We start from the raw sequence: 23874 nt of genomic DNA, 5'->3' as shown, positions 1-23874 counted from the left end.
TCAATTTCAAAACTCTTTTAGCAGTAATAGCAAACTTATGCTCTAGATACAGAGGTTCCCAAACTTATTTGAACTACCGTCCCCTTTAAAAAAATAATTACTCAGCACCCCCCTGGAAACTGATTTTCCTTAACCCTTTACTTTTTTTTGTTTTTTTGTTTTTTTTTACTTTTTTTTGTTTTTTTTTTTGTTTTTGTTTACTTTTTTTTGTTTGTTTTTCGTTTTTAAATTTGCATCATTTCAAACTACTACCACCCCCCAGGAGGTGGTACGGACCACTTTGGGAACCTGTGCGTCTAGAATGTGATGTTCTTCTTGAAGTTGTTTTAATAGGAAATCTTCACTTAAGTCAATAACCAAAGTCAATACATGTTGATGAACTAAACTGTTCCTCACATGAGTAAGTCCATAGAACTCTTCTGGGCCGTATGATGACAGCAAACTGCTCGAGGAAATGATGTCTTGTTTTGTCCTTACTCTCAAAACTGAAAACATGAGTCTGAGCATAAGGAAAGTTCAAGTCAATGTAAAACATGCAACTCCAAACAACTCTTAAATGTGTAAACTGTTCAAAACAAGTCAGGAAAATTTTCACTTACATCAAACTACGATGAATATTTTGGATTGATAGGTGTGGACGTTGGAAGGGACCTCACTTTCAATTTTCTCTCCCTGTGCCCTATTCTTCTGTTCCAGGATGGCAGGTCTTAACAGGGCCCTACCCACTGTTTGGGTGGTTGGATGCAGAGTTAGTGTCTGGGGCTGGCACTTCCACCTGAGTTTCTTCTGGGACCTTGAGCACAATGAAAAACTGCTCTCCGAAGGGCTGGACAGACTGGATGGCTTGGAAATTCACAGGGTTCTCAACGATGCTGGCTAGGTTTTCTGTTGTGTCTGAGATTGGGTTATCCCGGTACTTCTCACTGGCCTCCAGCTTTGTCAACTGGGTGATCTGTTTTGAGGCACCCAAGGTCTCTGGGTCAGGCCCCACCCACTGCACAATGTTCTTGTCCTTCTTCTCCAGGAGGTCAACACCAGCTAGCACGTTGGTGATGTCATACACCCGCCGCTTGTTGATATTCAGCATAGATGCCACATCATTGAGGTCCAGCATCCCTTGAGGGGCTGATTTGAAGAGCTTTGTGAATTTCTGGGTCAGGTGCAAAAGGGATCTATTTGTCTGGTTTCTCTTGACTGGAATCTTTCTCTTGGCCTTTTGCTGCTTTGGAAAATCACGCTGTGGCACAGGCCTCTGCTGATGCCCAGGCTGCAGCACAGGTTCTTCTTTCAGCCTGGACTGTATCAAAACCCCTTGCACCTGCCCAGGCCGTGGCAAAAGCTCCTCCAACTGCCCAGGCTCCATCACAAAGCCCTCCTGGTACCAGGGCTCCAGCACAAGCTCCTCCAGCTGCCTGGGCTCTAGCATGGGCACCTGCATCTGCCAAGGCTCCAGCTTAGTCACCTCTATCTGCTCAAGCCCTTCTATGCTGCTGCTTCTAGCACTGGCCTCCACACTCGGCAGCCAAATCACAGAGGAGGGCAAGACGCCCTTTTTTCCACATTGGGCCACATCACAGTTGGCTATATTGTGGCTACCTAGGTTGCAAGGGCCCAGCTTGCAGTCGTCTACGTTGCAGCTGCCCATAACACAAGCACCCGTATCACTAGAGTCCATAGCGCTAGCCTCCATAGCGCGAGCGCAAGCACAAGCGTCCATAGCGCAAGCACAAGCGTCCATAGCGCAAGCACCAGCATCACAAGGGCTCACCACTCCGCTGCTGGCCAAGTTGCCACTGGTCAGCCCACTGGTAGCCTGGTCACTGCTAGCCAGGTTGCAGGTGGTCAGGCTTAAGCTGCCCACATTACTGCCTTGTGAGATCAGGGTCTCACACGTGGTCTCGGGAACGCGTCCTGCCGGAGAATCCCCGGGGCTTGTGGGGGGGGTACTGAGTTCAGTCTCCGGCACATATATTTTCCCAGTGGGTTGGTAACTCATTGTGCCAAAGCAAAGGGTAACTGGGGTTTAGGGCCCTTGAAGGATTATTAAGGGGATAGTACCTTGGTCTCTGATCACCGCCTGGCAAGGTTGCTTCCTTCTTGGTATTAGCGCCTTCTCGGGATGACGGTCTTCCCCAAGGCTCCGGATCTCGAGTTCTCGGCTCCCAGGACCAGCGGCTTTTTCTCGATTCTCAGGACCCCCAGGCTCATTGGCTCCCGGGCAATGGAGTCAGCAGCCGAACAGCCGAGCAGCCGGGCAGCCAGTCCTCCCCTAACCGTTACCCTTTCACCAGAGCTTTCCCAGACTGCCCCGGGCACAATGCGGAGGCACAACGCTGCTTGCTATAGGGTCTTTGGCGCCCTTTCTCCGCCCCCAGGCTCCCCGAGGAGGATCCGCCCACCACCCCTAACTTCTGTAGAACCTACTCAGCGGTCTTGCATCTCCAAGCTGCATTTGCTTTTGCAAATGTTAGCACCCCTGCTTGCCGGCTCTTTTGCCCATCCATATATAATAGCAGTGTGCCACTTTCACTGACCATTCAAATGCATGCAATAATTTTTGCATTCCAATACTTGAAAAGCACAAAGCAACCCCTCTGGCACAGGGGAAAGAAAATGAGGTAGCTGCATACCGTGTTTCCCCGATAATAAGACACTGTCTTATTATATTTTTTTGGACAGAAAAACACCAGAGGGTTTATTTTCAGGGGAGGGCTTATTTTAATGAACATTGACAGCAATTTTAATAAACAGGTAAATGTGAACAAAAAAAATGTACCTTTATTCAATAAGCAAATCACTAGGGAAGAACAGGATGACGCACTGACTGCTGCAGCTCTGATTGGATGCAGCTCGGAGCGCGGTGTGCGTTTCACCGGAGGGGGGGGGAGACGGTGCATACAGAGGGTACCGTAATGTAGCGTGTAGCGCAGCGGATCACCTTCACTACAGTAGCAGTCTCAATAGGGCTTATTTTCGGGCGAGGGCTTATTTTAGAGGAATCTTACACAGTAAGGGGAGGGCTTGTTTTCCGGATAGGTCTTATTATCGGGGAAACACGGTAGTTCTGTAAACTTTCACACAGAGAAGTTTACTTCCAAACTTATAATCACAAATATTCCAACTTGATTTTTCATGTGGGCTTCTTGACTTATGAAGATTGATGGGTTTGGTATCAGAGAGTCTGGGTTCAAATCTCATCTTTTCCATTTACTATTTGCACAACATTGGGCACTCAGTTTCTCATTTTTTTTTAAAGCAATTGGGGTTAAGTAACTTGCTCGAGGTTACACAGCCAATTATTTCTGGGTATAGTGTTAAGTATCTAAGCCCAGATTTGGTCCCAGGTCATCCCAACTCTGGGACTGGTACTCTTACTCACTGTGCCACCTGGCTGCCCCAGGTTTCTCATCTTTAAGTTGAAGAAGCTGGACTAGATCTCCTTTGAGTACCCGTTCTCCTCCAAGTCTCTATCACAGATCCCATTTTACCGATGAATAGAGGTACTAAGGTCTGTCCGAGGAACCTTGCCTATAGCTACAAAGGTCTGAAATACCAGAGGTGGGGATATAAAACTGGGTTCCTGACAGCCAATCTAGCACCATCCATTGCACCACAATGAGATAGAAGGGGAGGGCAGTACAATATGATTATTTAATCAAAGGAACTGAAATCCAAGAATCAAAAACTTTCAGGAATCCCTGGGATTACTGGAGGAAACTTCCAAGTGTGGTCCTCCAATTGAGACCAGCATTTACACAAACTAGATCTGTCTTCTCAAATTACATCCAATTTATATGATTAATCAAACCCTAAGATAAAATCTAATGCTCCTTGTAAGATGAAGTTCTAGGATTTCACCATCTCTGATCTCATACACCTTTCTGGCCCTCCTACCTCTCACTCTTCTTCCCACCTGGTCAAAAGCTTTATCTCTTGAAAGGCTTTGTCCCCCATTCCACTCTCAGCCCTCCACAGTGTTCCTGTCAAATGTCAGGACCCATAATATAGATTTGCAATGCTTCAAGAGTCCTGCCTTATGAAGACTCTGTCTTCAGGGCTGTTTCACTCTGCAGGGCGGTGTTCATTGGAAGTTTTGTCATTCAGTCAATTTCAGTCACATCTGACTCTCTGTGACCCCATTTGGGGTTTTTCTTGCCAAAGATCCTTCCTAGAGTGGTTTGCCATTTCCTTCTCCAGCTCATTTTACAGATGAGGAAAGTGAGGCAAACAGGGTTAAGTGACTTGCCCAGGGTCACACAGCTAGTAAGTGCTTGAGGAAAAATCTGAAGTCAGGAAGATAAGTCTTCCTGACTTCAAGCCAAGCACTCTATCTACTGTATCACCATTGGAAGTAGACACCACAAATAAAAATATGACAAAAGTTAGATAAGTAGCAAAATATTATTTAAGCCAATATGGAGGGAAACTGCCCAAGCAAATTTGCATCTGGAAAGCTTTTGTTTTTGCGGTTCAAAAAGAATGACAATTTACTTTGATATGATGAAAAGGAGAATGATCAATATATTCTCAGTAAATAAACTATTTCGAACTCAGCTCCCATCTTGGTTATGGCTGCCGTCTCTTCATCCCTGCTCCAAGGCAGGGTCTGGGCAGTTACACTGCTTTCATGCAGATGGCTGCCTCTTCCTGGGAGTCTCTCGGCGAGGCAACTTTCAGCTATAAGTTTTTCAGCACTTCATCTGCACATGACCAGTGAGGCTATGAGAGCCAGTCAGGAAGATTTTGAAAGGGTAAAGGGGCAATTGAAACTCCTGACGAAGGATGCAGGAAATAAAGTGAAATTAAAACTCTATCTATGTACTATTTAAAGAGGCTACTGAAGGGCCATGTACCTCACCTAAGCCAGGTATGCTCAACTTTGTCTATGCAAAATGGGATGCATGGAATGCTCTGGGCAGCTTGCCAAAGGACACTGCCAGGCAGAATTATGTGGATTTAGTGGCAGGTCTGGTTTCCTCTCAATCCTTAAAACAAGAAGAGACTTGTTCTAATTATAGGAAATCTGAATATAAAAACCTGGTAGTCACCAGGGAAGGCAATATTACAAAGATCATGTTAAACCACCCCACCAAGAAAAAAATCCTATTAATGTTAAGATGTATAATGAAATTATGCTAGCCCTTAAAGCTTAAGGCAAGGATGATTCATTCCTAATCATTATCACAAGAACTAAAAGAAAAGCTCAAACTTTGAAGATTGTAGATGATCTACCCTACCTGTTAATAAAATAAAAACTGAGCATCTTCTCTGTGGAATAGGACATGCTGGATGTCAAAGGAAACAAAAAGGGAATGAGCCCCTCCCCCAAGAAGCTTACAGTTTAGTAGGGGAGATGAGGCATAGCATTACATACTATTCATATATATATATATATATATATATATATATATATATATATGTGTGTGTGTGTGTGTGTGTGTGTGTGTATGTTTGTGTATATATATGTATGTATGTATATTAACATAACTAAATAAACTATTTAATATGTACCATAAGAGTGGATCTCTGGGGAAAGGAGGGAGAAGAATATAGAAGCAAATGTAGTTAAGATAGATACTAATAGATACCAATAAAAATTTATTCCAAAACAAAAAATGTAGGCATTAGACAAGCTAGAGATCTCTGCTGGTAGGGGGAGAGGTCTTTGAACCAGGCCTTGGGAGATGGGCAAGATTTAGACAGGAGGAGCCCTGGGGAAGTGCACAGAAGGAGTGTAAGAGAAAAGTACAAGAAGGCCCAGTCCATGTTTAGGACATGACTGGTGTTCTGGATGTGCAGAAGACAGGTAGTATTGAGAGATAAGACTAGAAAATGAAGATGGGACCAGATTATGGGAATATTAGGTTTAGGAATCTGGACTATGATTAATGGACAGTGAAGAACCAGTAAAGGTTTGTAAGAGACACTATTAAGATATTTAGTTAGAAAAAAATCACCTGGCAGAAGTATAGGGGGTAAATAGGAGGCAGGCAATGAGGCAGAATGCTCTTGTCGCCTTGGGTTAAGTACGCTATAATATGAACTTAAATTCAAGTGAAAGCTGTAGGAACAGAAAGGAGAGGAGGCAAGAGAGAAACAATTACAAAGGAGGAATTGGCGGGACTTGGGAACTATTTAGCTAGAGGAAACAAGGGAAAAGGAAGGGTCAAAAATGACTTAAGTACTGAATCTGGGTAGTTAGAAGAATGGAGGTCCCGTTGACAGAAGTATTTGAAGTAGATTTTCTTTGGGAATATGGGAGGAAGAGGTAGTGATAAGAGGAAAGATGATGAGGTCAGTTTTAGGTCTTCTGTTTTTGAGATGCTAAACTGGAATTCGAAAGAGAGGACTGGTTAAAGACAGATTTGAGGATCATGCACGTGGTAGTAGTATACTGAAAGTTATGGGAGTACATAAGATCACTGAGTAGAGAGAGAGAAAAAAACCACTAAGGACAGGATTTTCAGGAAATAGGTACATTTTAGGGCTAGGCAAAGGAAAAAGATCTATCAAAGAAAACATTAAAAAAACAGTCAATGAGGTTAGGAGATCCAAGATCATGCAGTGTCATAGAAAAAAAGGCAAAGATTTTGGAGAAGAGGGTGATCAGTAACCAGTTCTAGAAAGATTAATTTTTCTTTTATATGTTACCACCTTAGTTTGCATAGAACATAGTATAATGGGCCCACTTTTAAAAATCTATTAGAACAAGTTTTGGCATATGATTGTGATGGAGTACTACTAATAATAATATTTCTGAGATTCTCTCAGAAAAACCTGGAAAGACATACATGAATTGATACAGAATAAAATAAGCAGAACCAGGAGAACATTGTACATAGTAACTGCAATACTGTACAATGATCAACTATGACTGATGTAACTATTCTGAACAATACAATGATCCAAGACAAATCTAAAGGATTTATCACGAAAAAAATGTCATCCATCTCCAGAGAAAGAATTGATAAAGGCTGAATGCAGATCAGAGCATACTTTTTCTACTTTATTTTTCTTGGGTTGCTGGTGGTTTTTTGGTCTATGTTTTCTTTCACAACAAGCCTAATATGGAAATATGTTTTGTATAACTGCATATATATAACGTATATAAAATTATTTAACTTTTAAATGAGGAGGTAGGGAAGGGAGAAAGAGAATTCGGAAATCAAAATTTTCTAAAACAAATGTTAAAATTGCTTTTATATATTTAATTTGGGGGAAAATAAAGTATTATGTAAAATTTTTTTAAATATAAAAAATAAACTATTTCAATAGGATACATACATTAACGCTGGGGGCAACAGGATTCCATAGAGTGCTTCCTGAAAGAGTTTCCCAAATTTGAAGACAACACACATCACACACACACACACACACACACTACACACACACACACACGGAAAAGAACTAAAGGCTAAAAACTAAATCTGGTAATTTAATAACTGATTTGTGCTATCCAATTAATTATGGCATATAAGTCAGCTTAACAAAAACAAAGAAACAAACAAAATCTAACCAAATATCATGCCTTTGATAGCCTGTATAAAACAATATCATTCACTGTGAGGATCACTCTGAAGATTCCTTTTAAGGAGAATACTACCTAAGCAGGCTTTTTTACCAAACAGCAAAAATCTTCCATTCGTCCAACTTTGGCTAATGGCAACCAGAGAAATGCAGTTAGTTAATTCATTAATTGGGAGGGGTTTCTAGTTTTATTATGAAGGATAATAATTCATTAGCTCAAATCAGATAATAAAGAGTTTGGGAGGAGGTGGGCCTGAGAAGTGGAAAGTGCTGAACTTGGAGTCAAGAAAAGTAAGTTGGAATTCTACTTCTGAAATTTATTAGCTGTGTAACCCTGGGCAAGTCACATAAAGTTTGTGTGCCTCAAGCAACGTCCTAGGACTTATTTACTAAGTCACTGATGGGTTGAGATCTACTCTACTGAGAAAAGGAATGAGGGAGAAAGCATTTATAAACTGCCTACTAAGTGCTGGATACAAATACAAAAGTAAAATCATACATCCTTCCAAGCTTATTATATCAGCCTGGTTTGAATTTGTTTGTAATTTAAAAGTGACAAAAAATTTCTCCTTCACTGTTCTTTTCATTCATGATATGTCTTTTTACATCTAGACCACATACTTAATTGGAACCTATTAGGATAGACCATATGATTTCTCAGTTTAGACCTTATTTCCAACTAACTGCTTTCCAGTTTTCCCAAATATTTTTGTCAAATAAGGAGTCCTTAACAAGTAATTGAGGGCTTTGGTTTTTAAACTGAACACTGTGCTACTATGTTAGTTTCTATAAATTATGTACATTTCTGTACCTATATATACTATGTACTTGTTTATTGTGTTCCACTGATTGATCTCCTTATTAGCCACTAGCAAATCATTTATATGATTACTGATTTATAATACAAACTGAGACCTGGTATTGGTAGGCCCCCTTCTTGTCTATCTTTGTGCATTATTTAGGTTGAGATTCTTAATGTTTTTTTTTTCCTCCAGATTAATTTTATTGTTATTTTTCTAGGCTCATAAAATAAGCCTTAGATAGTTTGATTGGTATGGCACTGAATAAGCAAATTAATTTGATAGTATTGTCATTTGCTTTACATTATGATAGCCCAACTATTCAGAATTAATACTTCTTTTATTATTTAGTTTTGTTGTTATTTCTTTAAAGTGCATTGTAGTTGTATTAAAAAAGTTCTTCTATGTCCTCTTATTGTGATTCATCCTTCATTCTAAAAAAGGGTCAATGGCATCAGGAGGGTGATGTTTCGATTTGAAAGTGAACTGGATTTGAATGAGGCAGAGCTATGCAAACTCATCAGCCTCACTCTCTCCCCCAGTGTCATTGGAGTACAGGGGCAAGACATAAGTCAAGATGACGGACCATGGCCCAACTATGTCTTAAGAACTCTCATATATTTTACACATTCTGCATTTATTTTGAATGGAATTTCTCTGGCTCTTCCTGCTGGGTTTTGTTGGCAATAGATAGAAATATCTCATGATTTTTGTGGGTTTATTTTTTGTGGCAGTTAGATGGCACAGTGGATAGAGCACTGGGTCTGGAGCCAAGAAGACCTCTGTTCAAATACAGCCTCAGACTCCCACTTAGTTGTGTGACCATGGGTTTAAGCCTGTTTGCCTCAGTCTCCTCAACTGTGAAGTGAGCAGGAGAAAGAAAAGGCAAAGCACTCCAGGATATTTGCCAAGAAAACCCTAAATGGGGTCAAGAAGAGGGAGACGCAACTGAAATGAATAAACAACAATAACTGTGCTAGAGATGTTCAATTCTAATTGAATCTTACAGGGCCCTCCCTATACATTGATGACCATATTATCTACAAAAACAATAATTTTGTTTCCTCTTCATTTCTGCTTATTTCTTCAATTTTTTTTGTTTTACTGCTATAGCTAGTATTTCTAAAGCTATATAGAAAACAGGTGTCATAATGGGCATCTTTACACCTCATCTCACTGAAAAAAAGACTCCAGCATTTCTCAGTTACATATGTCAACTATTGCTTCACTGAGAGTATTTAGCATATTAAGGAAATGTCCATGTATTCCTTTGTTTTCTTTTAAGAGAACTGTTTATTTGATGTACTTATTCCCTTTGTTGTTCTTCAGTCATGTCCAAATCTTCATGGTCTCATATGGGGTTTTCTTGGCAAAGATATATATTGGAGTGCTTTGCTATTGTCTTCTCTTGCTCACTTTATTGATGAGAAAACTGAGGCAAACACTGCTAACTGACTTGCCCAGGATCACACAGCTAATAAGTGTCTGAAGCTAGATTTGAACTCAGGAAGATGAATCTTTCTGAATCCAGCCCTGGAACTCTGTCCACTTAACCACCTAGCTGCCCCATATTTATAGATATAATCATATAATTTGTTTCTTTTTTAAATACAATTATGTCCATTGCTTTCCATATATATATATATATATATATATATATATATATATATATATATATATACTGCTTTTTGGAGAGGGGAAGGTAGGGCAGTTGGGGTTAAGTGACTTGCCCAAGGTCACACAGCTAGTAAGTGTTAAGTGTCTGAGGCCACATTTGAACTCAGGTCCTCCTGACTCCAGGGCCAGTGCTGCACCACCTAGCTGCCCCTAGCTAATATTGAAACAACCTTGAAATGAGGTAACAAAGTTAATCCGCTCATAGTGTATAATTGTTCAAATATGTTGTTGCAGCCTCTTTGCTAATAATTTGTGTTAATAATAGGCAGCTATATGCACATGGAATACACGACTGGACTTGGGGTCAAGAAGACCTGAGTTCCAATCCTGCTTCAGACATAGGATAGCTGTGTGATTCTGGATATGTTACTTAACCTTTCAGACTCAGTTTTATCTGTAAAGTGAGAGGAAAACAGCATTTACCTCACAAGATTACTGAGGATCAAATGAAATAATATACCTAAAGTGCTTTGCAAAACCTAGAATGCTATATAGGTTCTACCATTAATATTTTTGCAGTGATATTCATTGAGAATATTTATAGTTTTCTTTCTCTGTTTTGACATTCCTTGATTTAGGTATCAAGACTATATTTGTATCACAGAAGGAATTTAGTAGGTGATCTTTTCTTATTTTAGCAAGGTTTATATAATATTGGGCTGAGCTGTTCTTTGTTAGTCTCTCACTTCATTACTTTCAGGTATTCATGTATACTTGTGGCCTGGCCTTTTTCTTTTCTGAGATTCTGTTTGCATTTGTTACATTTCTGTTATCCTCTTTTGCAAAAGGCTCAGTATGATACAATGGAAAAGGGCTATGGATTTGGAGCAGAGGACATGGGGTTCGAAGACTACCTCTATCATCTATCTGTGTGACCATTGATATGTCACTTAACTACTCCAGAACTCAACTGCTTCATCTATAAAATAAGAAGAATTTACTAGATTACCTCAATTCCCCTTCAGCTCTAAATCTATGATCTTATAAGAAAAGATGCCAAGTTTGGGTAAAAGATAGTAGGAAGGAAGGAAATAAGCATTTATCAAGCACCTATTATAGGCCAGGCACTGTGCTAAGTGCTTTAGAAATATGAACTCATTTGATCCTCACAACAAACCCAAGAGAGACGTGCTCTTATTATCTTGGTTTTACATTTAAGGAAACTAAGGCAGTCAGGGGCTAAGTGACTTGCTGAGGATTACACCATAGCTGGGAAACATCTGAGGCTGTATCTGAACCCAAGTCTTCCTGACTCCAGGTCTAGCATTCTATAGACTGTGTCACTGCACTGCCTAGATCAGCTTTGCTGTAATACAGTGGTATCAAACTCAAATATAAACAGATTTGGGCCACATATTGACTCAGAAAACCACAAATTAACATTATTTGTGTTTTATTTACTTTTCTGTGTTATCTATTATGTTATTATTTTATTTTATTTATTTTATTAAACATTTCCCAATTGCATTTTAATCTGTTTGGGTCAATTACAGACTTTTGAAGGCACAGCCTGTAGGCTGCAAATTTGACGTCTCTTTAGAGTTCAAGGAGTTAAACGATATGCAAAATGCCTGGAAAGGTAGTCTGGAGTCAGAGTGTGAAGGGCTTTTAAATGATAAACAAAGGGATTTATATGTTATCCAAAATTCAACAGGGAGCCAGTGAAGCTTCTTTAACAGAGAAGTGACGGTCACACTTGTGCTATAAGAAGATGATTACTTTGGCACTTTTGTGGAGGAGAGATTGGAAAGAGAAAGAGCTTGGAAGTTGAGAGTCCTATGAGGAGACTGCAACAGTCCAGGTGAAAGGTGACAAGGGACCAAAATACAGTGGTTCCCATGTGAATGGAGGAGGCTGACCACAAGGGACACTGTAGAGATAGAATCAATAAGACTTGAAAACTGGTTATAGGGGACAGGGTGGGGGGTGGTGAAAGATACTGGGATCGCAAACCTGGGTAACTAGAAGCATGGGAGTACCTTTGATGGGAATGGCTGAGGGAAGGCTTAAGTAGGAAGACAATGAGTTCTGTTTTGGACACTGATTTTGAGATGCTTACAGGACATCCCTTTGCAGAAACTTAGGTACATAGGCAAAATCATTTTTAGAAATCCCAGTCTCTATCTGACTATCTCTCTCACACATACATATACATGCAAAGCACCCTCATAGATATGTCCATTCAGTTGAGTTTCCTCCTTAATGATACTTTAACCAAAGCATGACCATAATATTACCAGAGCACACTGACAGTTGGATGGATGGTGCAATAACATGCGGCAGAAGCTTTTTCACATGTGATCCAAAGAATGGATAATCTTCAGATAGATATTCCAGAATTGAATATAATTCCAAATTATATCTCTCCCTTGATGGTGCTATTTTCAGATTTCAAAATTATTTTTCATTGTACATAGCTGATTCCCTTCCCCCAAAGTCACTATTTCCTAAGTATTCTTTTAGAAAATGACAATATATGCAATAACTACATGATCATTATTCACAATTAGTATGAGTTAATCATACAAATATGTAAAGGATTTGTGACTTTGTCAGTGTGGGGGAATCCCCTTCTACCAATGCACATCACAACTCATTTGTGACTCACATAAACAAAAGACACCTCATTTGTAAAGTGCTTAGCATAGCAGGTGATAGAGAGCCAGTGTTATCTAAATGGTAGTCATCATCATCCTCATCATTTCAGAGCTGGAAGGGATCACAGAGGCCTTTTAGTTCAATTCACACCTGGAAAAGGGTCCCTACCTCCACTAACAAGTAGTCTTCTAGACTTGGCATGGAGAACTCAAATGAAGAGAAGCCTGTTATAGCCAACATCAGACATTACATTGTTAGCTCTAATTGTTAGGAATTTTTTTTCCTTATATATAAAAACGTACACCAATTCGTAGCAATAGAAAAACTAGTCAAAATGAATGTTTTCCAATCTCACAAGGAATTTTCAGAAGAGCAGTTACAGAATTAAATAGAAATATCAAAGAAATGAAGGCAGTAATTAGAATTCTTTAAGAAAATCAGTTTGACAAGAGACTAGGGAGTTTAGAAAAAAGACAGAGATTCTATGTACGAGTAGGTTTTCTGAAAAAGAAAATGGCAAAACTGGAATAAAAATATAGAGAATGAAGGGAAAATAATGGAGTAGGAAAAAGATGGGAATAACATATAGGAGTTCTACAAAATAAGGATGCTGATCTTGAAGACAGACTCTAAAGAGATATTCTAAGGATTATAGACTCTGAAAAAAGGATCACTATTAAAGAAAACCTAAGTACTCTACTTTGAGAAGTCTAACAGAAAGATTACCCAGAGATTGAAAGCAGATGACAATTTCCTTACCAAGAGTATTCTCAGAACATCAAAAGAAAGAAACTTACTTTAAATCACTAAAAATCATCATAGTCAAACTTCAAAATTATACCATTAATGAACACATTGTGCAGACAGCAAGGACAATTCTTGATCATTCCAAGAAAAATCATTAGGAATAACACTGTATTGTTTTATTTTCATACAAGTCTCAAAATATTATATTCCAAAGACCCAAACAGGAAAGGGATGTCTCATGTGGGAATGAATTAATTCTATATCAATGTGATCTTCTCGCAAAGATGGCTATGCTGTAGAGTGGCACTTGTTTAGGTACCAATTGCACTCCAAACATAGGTGGGGAACCTGTTGCTTCGAGGTCACATGTGGCCTTCTAGGTCCTTGGGTGTGGCATTTTGACTAAATCCAAGTTTAACAGAACAAATCCTTTAATTAAGGGGATTTGTTCTGTGAAGTTTGGATTCAGTCAAAGGGCCATATGTGGCCTCAAAGCTGCAGGTTACCTACCCATGTCGAGATTACACCATCCTTCAATCTCAAAAATTCTGTGATTAGGTGATTCTTCTGAATGATAAAATATAGAACATTAAAAAATAGGATATATGGTATTCAGTTTCTGTCTTACCTGGTCCATGACACTTTCTTCTTTGATTCCAACTATCACTGAACTGTTTTTAATTCCTAGATTGCTTGGAATTTATGGTACAATTTTACCTTTTATTTTGACTGTAGCTTATAGTCTCAAGGAGATGCCTAAAATACTTAGAGGTTAAATAGTTTATCCAAGGACACACAGCTAGCATATATCAGAAACAAAACTTGAATTCAAGTTTTGATGACTCCAAGCAAACCTATGATCCATTGTGCCACACTGTCAATCTCTGTGAGCTTAAAGAAATATATCATATATCATATATATATATATACATATATATATATATATGCTGTTGGATCCTTCATTGTAAATGGAGGGGTCATTGTTCTCTCTGGAAAAATAGGGGATTTGTCCTTGTAATTGACCCTTTTCAAACTCTTTCTTAGTCACAGAGATTCTTACAAGTCAATGATAAATAACACTCAGTAAACACAAGTGGCTGTCTTTTGCCTAGATTGTAAAAGGAAGTGAACTAGACCTGGAGACCCAGAAGTGATGAGGGCAAAGGCAACTGAACACAAAGAAATAGCAAAATGTAATAAACGTTTCCCAACTTCCATACATGATCTACAGACCTTTAGTTCGAAAATACTTTGTACCAATGCTATAATTGACTTCATTGTACTTGAAAACTTCTGTTGTAAGTCAGCCTGGCTGACTACACAGCCCCTGCCATCAGAAAAATAACACTAGAAAAAGCTAATTGCTGAATGAAATTTCTAACAGCAGTTTAATTCCAGAGATCATATTCTTGTCTTCAACACTTAAAGAACTGCAACAGATTTGAATAGAAAAATAGATGTCACAAAGTCCAAGTCTGTCTAGTCCCAAGTTTAAGAACATAGGCATGGTGACATGCAGACAAATTCTACATTTAATGGTGTCCATATTTCCTATAAGGCAGTTTCTAAATAATGTGACTTTTCACACTTTGGGTACCAGGATGGAGTAGTCCAGCCATTGAGCACTGGACTTGGGAATCAAGGAGATCTGAGTTAAAATCCAGCCCTAGAGACTCAATAGCTATAAGACCCTGGACAACCCACTAAATCTTTCACCTTGTTTCTTTATCCTTAAAATGCAGGTGATAATAGTACCTACCTCCCAGTTTAATTTTGAGGATCAAAAAAGAAAATCTAAGTAAAGAGCTTTGTAAACACTAAAGTACTAAATAAATTTTAGTTATTATTATTAAAATAATTTTGACAAGAACAACAACAAACAATATTGTGAGGCAGTTAGGTGGTACAATGGATAGAGCACTAGGCCTGGAGTCAGAAAAATCTGAGTTCAAATCCAGCCTAAGACACTTACTATCTGTGTGATTTTGGATAAGTCATTTAATCTCTGTTTGCTTCCATTTCTTCATTTGTGAAATAAGGATAATAATAGCACCTACCTTCCATGGTTGATGAGAGGAGCAAATAAAATAATAAGTTTATATCACTCAGAACACTGCCTGACTCTTAGTAAGTTCTATATAAATGTTAGCTAATATTTTATTCCAAATTGCAAATGATTCAGTAACTTACAGATTCAGATTCAGGAGTCTGAATTCTTAGGCTATTTATGAAAAATAAAAATCAAACTAATGTGTAATGAGCTAGTCTTAAAACCAGTAATATATAGGTTGAAGTCCTACCTGAAACACAGGTCAAACACAGTGACCCTGGGCAAGTCATTTAATTTGTCAATACTACAAGTTACTGTAGGTTACAGTGATGTTGTTGACTTGCATTCATTATTAAGTTCCATGTCTGGGAGTTTTCTCTTTTTTTCTTTTTCTTTCATTTTATTTTTAACCTTCACTTTAAAAAAAATTTGAGTTCCAAATTATCTTACTCCAGTCTCTACTCTACTCATTGAGAAGATATAGAAGAATAATAAGGTATTCATTACATATGTGAAGTCAAGCAAAACATACTTGCACATTAGCCATGTTGCAAAAAACAAATAAAGCAAGAAAAATTAAAGAGTGAGAAATAATAACCTTCAATATGCATTCAAAGTTCATCAATTCTCACTCTGGAGGTGGACAGAATTTTTTATCCTGGGTTCTTTGGCATTTTCTTGGATCATTTGTTTTTGTTTCTTTTTTTTAAGCAATCGGGGTTAAGTAACTTGCTCAAGGTTACACGGCCAGGTGTTTCTGGGTGGGTGCTAAGAGTCTGAGCCCGGGATTCGATCTCCAGGTCATCCCGACTCTGGGGCCGGTGCTCTTACTCGCTGTGCTACCTTGCCGCCCCGGATCATTTGTATTGATCAGAGTAGCAAAGTCTTTCACAGTTGATCATCATTATAACATTGCTGTTACCATGTACAACATTCTTCTGGTTTTGCTCTCTTTACTTAGTACCACTTCATATAATTCTTCCAAGGCTTTTATGAAACCATACCCCTCATCATCACTTATTGTACAATAACAGCACTCCATGAAAATTATATACCATAACTTGCTCAGTCATTTTCCCACTGATGGGCATCCCCACAATTTCTAATTATTTGCTGCTAAAAACAGAGCTGCTATAAATATTTTTTGCAAATGATTCTTTTTCCTTTTCCTTTGATCACTTCAAGATACAGACCTAGTAGTGACATTGCTGGGTAAAAGGGTATGCACAATTTTATTGTCCTTTGGCCATAGTTCCAAAATGCTTTCCAGAATGATTATACCACTCCACAGCTCTACCAATAGTGCATTAGTGAACCTATTCTTTCACATCTCCTCTAGAACTTTTCATTTTACTTTTCTGTCATGCTAGCAATTTTTTTTGGTCTTTTTGGAGGGCAATTGGGGTTAAGTAACTTGCCCAAGGTTACATGGCTAGTGTGTGTGTGTGTGTGTGTGTGTGTGTGTGTGTGTGTGTGTTAAGTGTCTGAGGCCAGAACCGAACTCAGGTCCTCCTAACTCCAGGGACAGTGCTTTACTCACTGTGCTACCTAGTCGCCCCCATGCTAGCAAATCTAATAGGTATGAGGTGGTACCTCATTGTTATTTTAATTTGCATTTCTCTAATGATTATGATTTACAGTATTTTTTCACATAAATATTGATAGCTTTAATTTCTTCTTCTGAAAACTGCCAATTCATATCCTTTGACCATTTATCTATCAATTAGGAAATGGCTCTTATTTTTATAGATTTGGGGGGAAGCTAGGTGGTACAGTGGATAGAGTGCCAGGACTACCCGAAGTTCAGGAACTCAGTAAGACCTGAGTGCAAATCCCACCTCACACATTTATTAGCTGTGTGAACCTGAGTAAGTTACTTAACCTACTTGCCTCACTTCCTCACCTACAAAATGAGCTGGAAAAGGAAATGGCAAACTACTCCAGTATCTTTGCCAAGAAAACCCCAAATGGGGTCATAGAGAGTTGGACACAGCTGGAGAACAACAACAAAAAAAACATATAAAATCATTAGTTAAATAAAATAAAAAATAGATTTGGCTCAATTCCGTTTATATTTGAGCAATGACGCCTTTATCAGAGAAATTTGCAGTAATTTTCCCCCGTTTCCCTGCCTTCCTTCTAATTTTGGCAGCATTAGTTTCTGGGAGTTTTCTTTACTAATGAAATTACAGGTCCAGTCCCTATCCATATTCCTATACTCTCCTGCAGCGTCCATCCTAAGCTACCAGAGAGTCATACTTGTCACAGTCACCTAACCCTAGCATTTTGATTCTGCTTTCCACATCACATCAGAGAAGAAAAGAAAGAATTCTGTGCAATGGAGAGAATGTTTGATGCAAAATTGCAACGGCCTCTGGAAAATCTCAGTGCAATGGGAAGCAGCAGGTGAAAAAGACAATGAAAGTGAACAGAATTGTAGATAGAGTTGCAACTAGGACAAGAAAATTAGAACTTTGCTCTAGGGTTCCAAAACTTAGAGGGCATTAACAGACCCTCTCTTCCTTTAGCAGGTAAACCAAATGGACTTAACACTTAGTTAACAAGAATAATTGGTTAGAATAGTAAGCTACCAAATAGCCACTTCTACTTCTCCCCATTCTTCTCTGGATACTCCATTCCAATATTCATTCCTTGCTGGCTCTGCCCCTTCTACCATTTGCAGTGGCCTGATAATGTTTAAATGATTCCCTATCCCACCAAGACCTTTGTGTCCTACTCAGGTATACTTCATGGTGCCAGGGTTACTCATTATGGCCTTGGTTATCAAAATATATTGCTCACTATACTCTGAAATGAGTAGCTTTGATTTTTTTTCTTGCTTCAGAGCTGCCCCTCTGATAGCTGCTGGCGAGTATACAAATTTTTTCCTGTTCATATTTATCACTTCATCTCCCGATTACGAAGTTTAATACTCAAATTATGTGGCAATTCATTTTGGGGTGGAACATTCAAAATCCATCCTTTCTTTTCTCTGCTGCCAAATCCATCAACAGTATCTAGATGTCTGACCTCTCTCTCTCTCTCTCATCTCTGATTTCCCTTCATTTTGCTCTCTTCTATTTCAATAAAAGTGTCCCTGATTGCAAAATGAATGGGAAACCTTTCAATTTAATAAAGACTAATGCTTATAAACAAAGCTTCAATTTTTTTTCATTTTCCCTAGTGCCTGTTGCTTTGAGACTGTAGCCTGTTGATTATATCTTGAAAAGCCTAGGTTTTCTAATTCCATAGAAAAATAAATGCCTAATTTCAGCTTTAACACTTTTCTTGATTTATTAAGTTAAAAAGAAATGCTCTAACATTTCAAGCATTTTGGTTTTTTCTGTAATCTTACTATTTAAATTCCCTAACTATTCTAATCAAAATCATTTAGGCAAAAAGCTAGCAGAGAACTTTCAACAAACTCCACAAATTCAAGGGAGTATCTTAAATGAGAACATTGCATTGTTCTACTATATGAATTGCTTGTGTAGGGTGTGTGTGTGTTGCTGACATGGGTAATATATACATACACACACACACACATATATATATGCCCATATGGATTGCCTAAATGGAGCTCCTGGAGAGGCACTAATAATTGGCTATGCAATCTTGCTCACTCCTCTCCAAGAGAAAGGATCACATGTATAGCCATTGCTAGTCCAGGGGAAGGTTTTTGTTTGTTTGTATCTTTGTTTCATTCTGTTTTTATTTATTTATTTTTTAAGCAATTGGGGTTAAGTAACTTGCTCAAAGTTACACGGCCAGGTGTTTCTGGGTGGGTGCTAAGTGTTTGAGCCCGGATTCGATCCCAGGTCATCTCGACTCTGGGGCCAGTGCTCTTACTTGCTGTGCTACCTGGCTGCCCCTCGTTCTGTTTTCAAATGAAAGTTCAAGTTGTTTTCCTGATCACTATTCCTTAAACAGATAGAGGTACCCTAACTTTATGTCCATAGACTTTACTCCTACCTACTAAATACTATTTACACAAAAGACCAATACAAATAGTGAGTCATGACAAAACCAATTCATCCAAGCAGAAAGAGAACAGAAAATGGAGAAGTTACACAGTTTAGAATATGCCAGGAAATACAGAATGAATGCACTTTTCCACTGGGGATGATATATCTCAACTCAAGAGAGAGAGAAATTGACAGAGACCCTTATCTCATCCCTGGAAAAATACTCCAAAGTCTCTAGGGAGGCAAACTAGAAATCAGAGACATAATGAGAAACAAGCTTACCCCTACATGTCTGCCTTCCAAAGAATCTTGTGAAATTATTCAGGAACTACATATATTCTCCCTGAAGGCAGGAATGAAAAAAAAATGTCTCCCTTTCCAAAGCTCTCACATCAACTTACCTCCTCACCCTGGCTTGTAGTATTGAGTCATCACTTTCTCTACCAATATGGAGAGTTTTATGCAAATGTTCCAGGCTTGAAACCTGGGTTATGCTTGAAAAATATAATATAGTAATAGAACAGAAATACTGTCTTAATGTTCATAATCAAATTATAAAATGAGAATTTCCTTCTATAAAGCTATACTGTATCTATCATTATGAGGTTTCCAAAGATATAGATAGCATCACTATCCTTCCTGGAGGAAAGTTGGGTTGTTGATAATGTTGTTAGGCACAATGATAAGTACAGCCTACACAGACAAGAGTTGATGAAAATAGGCGAACTGTCTTCTGTTTTTTTAATACCCAACTATAAATCACTTAAAACTTGGCAATTCACTGGGGATTATGTCATATGTCAAGAGTTCAATAAATTCCCCATGAAAAACATAAAGCCTGCAAGAAGCAATTTGTCAACTGGTAGAAGCACAAAAAAGGTGTGTATCGTATATTTAGCTCATTTTGAATTAATTTAAAAAATAATATCAGTTCAAATGTGGATTTCATTGAAGTAATTTTATAGAGTAATTATGTGCAGGCAACATTTTACATGCTGACTTTCTCAGTGACATGCCAATAGGAACAATGTGAATATTTAAGGATACTAATAAACAAAAAATAGTGAAACAAGGACTATCTTATTTGGTCCACCTACTTTTGGCCTGTATATTATTTTCAATGGTTTTATTTTTATAAAAGAAGTTAAATTACTTTTTAAAAATTCTGACAAGCACATATTAAGTGTCCACTATGTGATACCTCAGGATTGTTCTAAGTTATTCAATAAGTCTCCTGTTGCTAGATGTATAATCATAATAAATATATCTGCATATATAAAATGCTATGCTCTTTCATCCTCAGCAATACAATTTTTCAATGAAAAAAATTCCTTGTATTACATTACTTACGGTAGGACTATCATTTCTTAGTTCTATAAACAATAAATGGTTACCATTAAAGAGTGAGAAATATTACAATAGAGGGGATAGATGAAGACGTGAAGTTAGTAAATCTGAGTTCAAATCATTTGAACACATTTCTAACACATATTGACTGCATGACAATGGGGAAGACACTTAACCTCTCAATGTTTTGAGAAACTCTAAGAATAATTTAAGTTTCACTTGTTGATATACATTAGTGAAAAGAATTTCCACACCAGGAGTTTCCTCAACAAAGGAATCATGGTTCTGGATTTTTTTTAATGGAAGGAGAAGGTGAAATGAGGAAGGAAAGAGAAGGTGAAATGAGGAAGGAAGGAAAAAAAGAAACGGAGTGAGGGAAGGAAAAAAGACAATACTTCTATCTCTTTTTAGTGGCAGCCATAATGGAATAATGTAAACAGCAACCAGGAGATATTCAAAAGAAGTTATATAAAAATCACCAGTTTTCAATTATAGCATTTGATTTATTTTCTTCAATTACTAAGAATTTATTTTCTCTCACTCCAAAACACCCTGTCTATGAAGGGAGGGGGAAAGGCAGGAAACCCTTGTAGCAAATATGTATAGTCAAGAAAAGCCAATTTACACATTGGCCATATTAAAAAAATAATGTATGTCTTATTCTGTATCTTGAGACCATCATGTCTCTAGTGGGAAGTGAGTAGCATTATTTATCATAAATCCTTGGTCCCAGCATTAATTAGCATTAATGAGTCTTTCAAAACTGTCTTTACAGAGCTGTTATTAAATAAGTAGTTATTCTAGTTCTGCTCATTTCACACCATGTAAGTTCTAGGCTTCTCTGAACCCATTCCTTTCATCAATTATTACTGCACAAGAGTACTCTTCCTACATCATAACTTACGTATCAGTCATTCTTTAACTGATGGACACCACTACAATTTCCAGTTCTTTGCTACAATGAAATGAAAGGCTATACATATTTTTGTACTATCACTTTCTTCTTTCTTTGTTCTCTCTGGAGCAGTGGTGTCAAAAGCAAATACAACCAGATCCATGTAGTCCACATAAAGACTCAGAAAACTGCAAATTAACATTATCTATGTTGCACTGTATTTTCATTTATTTTGTTAAACACTTTCCAATTATATTTTAATCTGGCTCAGGTCATATTTGGGAGTTTTTCTGCTGTGAAATATAGGCCTAATAGTGGTATTACAATTCTTTTTTAGAGAACTGGTAATAAGTGGTTATATTCTTTTACCAATTATCTGTTCTAGAATAGTTCTTAGTTATGTGTGTGTATGTACGTATGTACCCCCATATACTGTGTCACATTTTTATTAAAGCTATTTGATGTAAATATTTTCTCATTTGTTTTTCTTCTTTTCCTAGCTTCTCTGATACTGTTCCTAAACAATAAGAATACTATTAATAATAACTGACATTTACAAAGCTCTCTACAAATATTATCTCATTTGATTTGTACAACAACACTTTGAGGTAGGTGCTCCTATTACCTCTATTTTACATATGAGGAAACTGAGGTTGAGATATTAAGTGACTCACCCAGTGTCACATAGCTACTAAGTTTCTGAGGTAGGATTTGAACTCAGGTCTTCTTGACTTTAAACTCCTAAGTCTAACTACTATACCAGAGGTGTCAAACTCTCAACCAGAGGACCTCAAGGAGCCTGGAAAACTCTTGAGTGCCACAGGAAACAGATTAAAATGTAACTGGGAAATGTTTAATAAAATAGAAGACAACACAGATCATGTTGATTTGTTATTTTCTAAGTCAATATGTGACTAGTAAGGATTTTTTTCTCTTTGACAACCACAACTGTACCATACCATCTAGCTATCTCAAAAACATAAGATTATGATTATCATTTTTGGTTCAGATTTGTGATTTCAATGGCATAAGAACTTCTGATAAGGAAACTCCCTCTGTGAATAAAGATTAGCAATCATTATGTGACTTATAGTCTTCGAGACTTGCCCCAGGAATTGAGATGTTAAGTGATTTGCCCAGAGTCACATGGCTAGAATGTACTGTGCATTCTGCTCTTCTTGGTTTACTCTGTCTACTAGGTTGTGCTTCCTTTACATTATAAATTTTGTGTAATCAAAACTACCTGTCATCAAAATTTCTCATTTGATTAAGAATCCACAGTTGTGAAAGGTACCTTCTTGCATCTAATAAGTCATTATGACATGTGGTATACGATGTTGGTCAAAAACTATTACCTTCCCCAACTGCTTCCTAATTTTCCTAGCAGGTGTCAAAGAAGGAATCCTTTCCTAAGGAGTTCAGGGTCTTGGGTCAGTCTGACTTCCTCTCACTCATGCTTATCTATACTGTGCCAATGATTTATTCCTCTAATTCTGTTATCATGTGCTGAATAATTACTGCCTGATAACTGGTTGTAGTCCTTCGTGCTTGAATAGGACTAAAATGACTTCACAATGTTGAGGTCAAGGTAGAATGTGTCCAACTGGGGCTGATCAGATCAATATGAGGGCAGAAGTTTCTATCACAGGTGTAAGTAAAAATTGTAAAATGATATGGGCCGTGTCTTTTGACTTACACATAAATTGGATTTAAGTGAGGCAGAACTGGATGAAGTCACTGGCCTCACTGTCTCTTCCAGCGTCATCAAAGTTCAGAGGCCAGACAAGTCAAGATGACTGGTGATATCTTGGGATGTAGTAGATGACACTGGCATTTCTGGTCTGACCAAGCTCTAAATACAACACAGAGCATGTGGCTTCATGGCTGGTGGAACAAATTGTTCTCATCTGTCCATTCTGCAGAGGGAAGTCTTCACATACTTGGGGTAGACACCCCAGTAACCCTCCAACAGGTCTGAGGTCTGTCAGTTACCCTCAGTCTGGGTTTAGCCCTCTGCTGAAACAGGTTAACCAGGGTGTGGCTGCTGCACAGGCTACAGCTTCTTTTTTTTTAAAAAAAGCAATCGGAATTGGAAATTAAGGGGGTGCCCATCAATTGGGGAATGGCTGAACAAGTTGTGGTATATGCATGTTACAGAATACTATTGTGCTATAAAAACGAGGAGCAGATGGACTTCATATTTACCTGGAGAGGCTTATGCAAACTGATGCTGAGTGAGAAGAGGAGAACCAGGAGAAATTTGTACAC

General features: G+C 38.1%; 1 pseudogene; it reads left to right on the top strand.

The window, feature by feature from the left end:
- Positions 1-2119: 2119 nt before the first annotated feature.
- Positions 2120-23874, top strand: part of LOC138177485 (m-AAA protease-interacting protein 1, mitochondrial-like) — a 59365-nt pseudogene continuing 37610 nt past the window's right edge.

This window comes from Petaurus breviceps, unplaced genomic scaffold (genome assembly GCF_028583685.1).
Source record: "Petaurus breviceps papuanus isolate PSGF00001 unplaced genomic scaffold, PetGlider_PUasm1.0 90417, whole genome shotgun sequence".
NCBI classification, from domain to species: Eukaryota; Metazoa; Chordata; class Mammalia; order Diprotodontia; family Petauridae; genus Petaurus; species Petaurus breviceps.
Note: the sequence above shows the minus strand (reverse complement) of the source record. Positions and strands in the feature narration are given on the sequence as shown.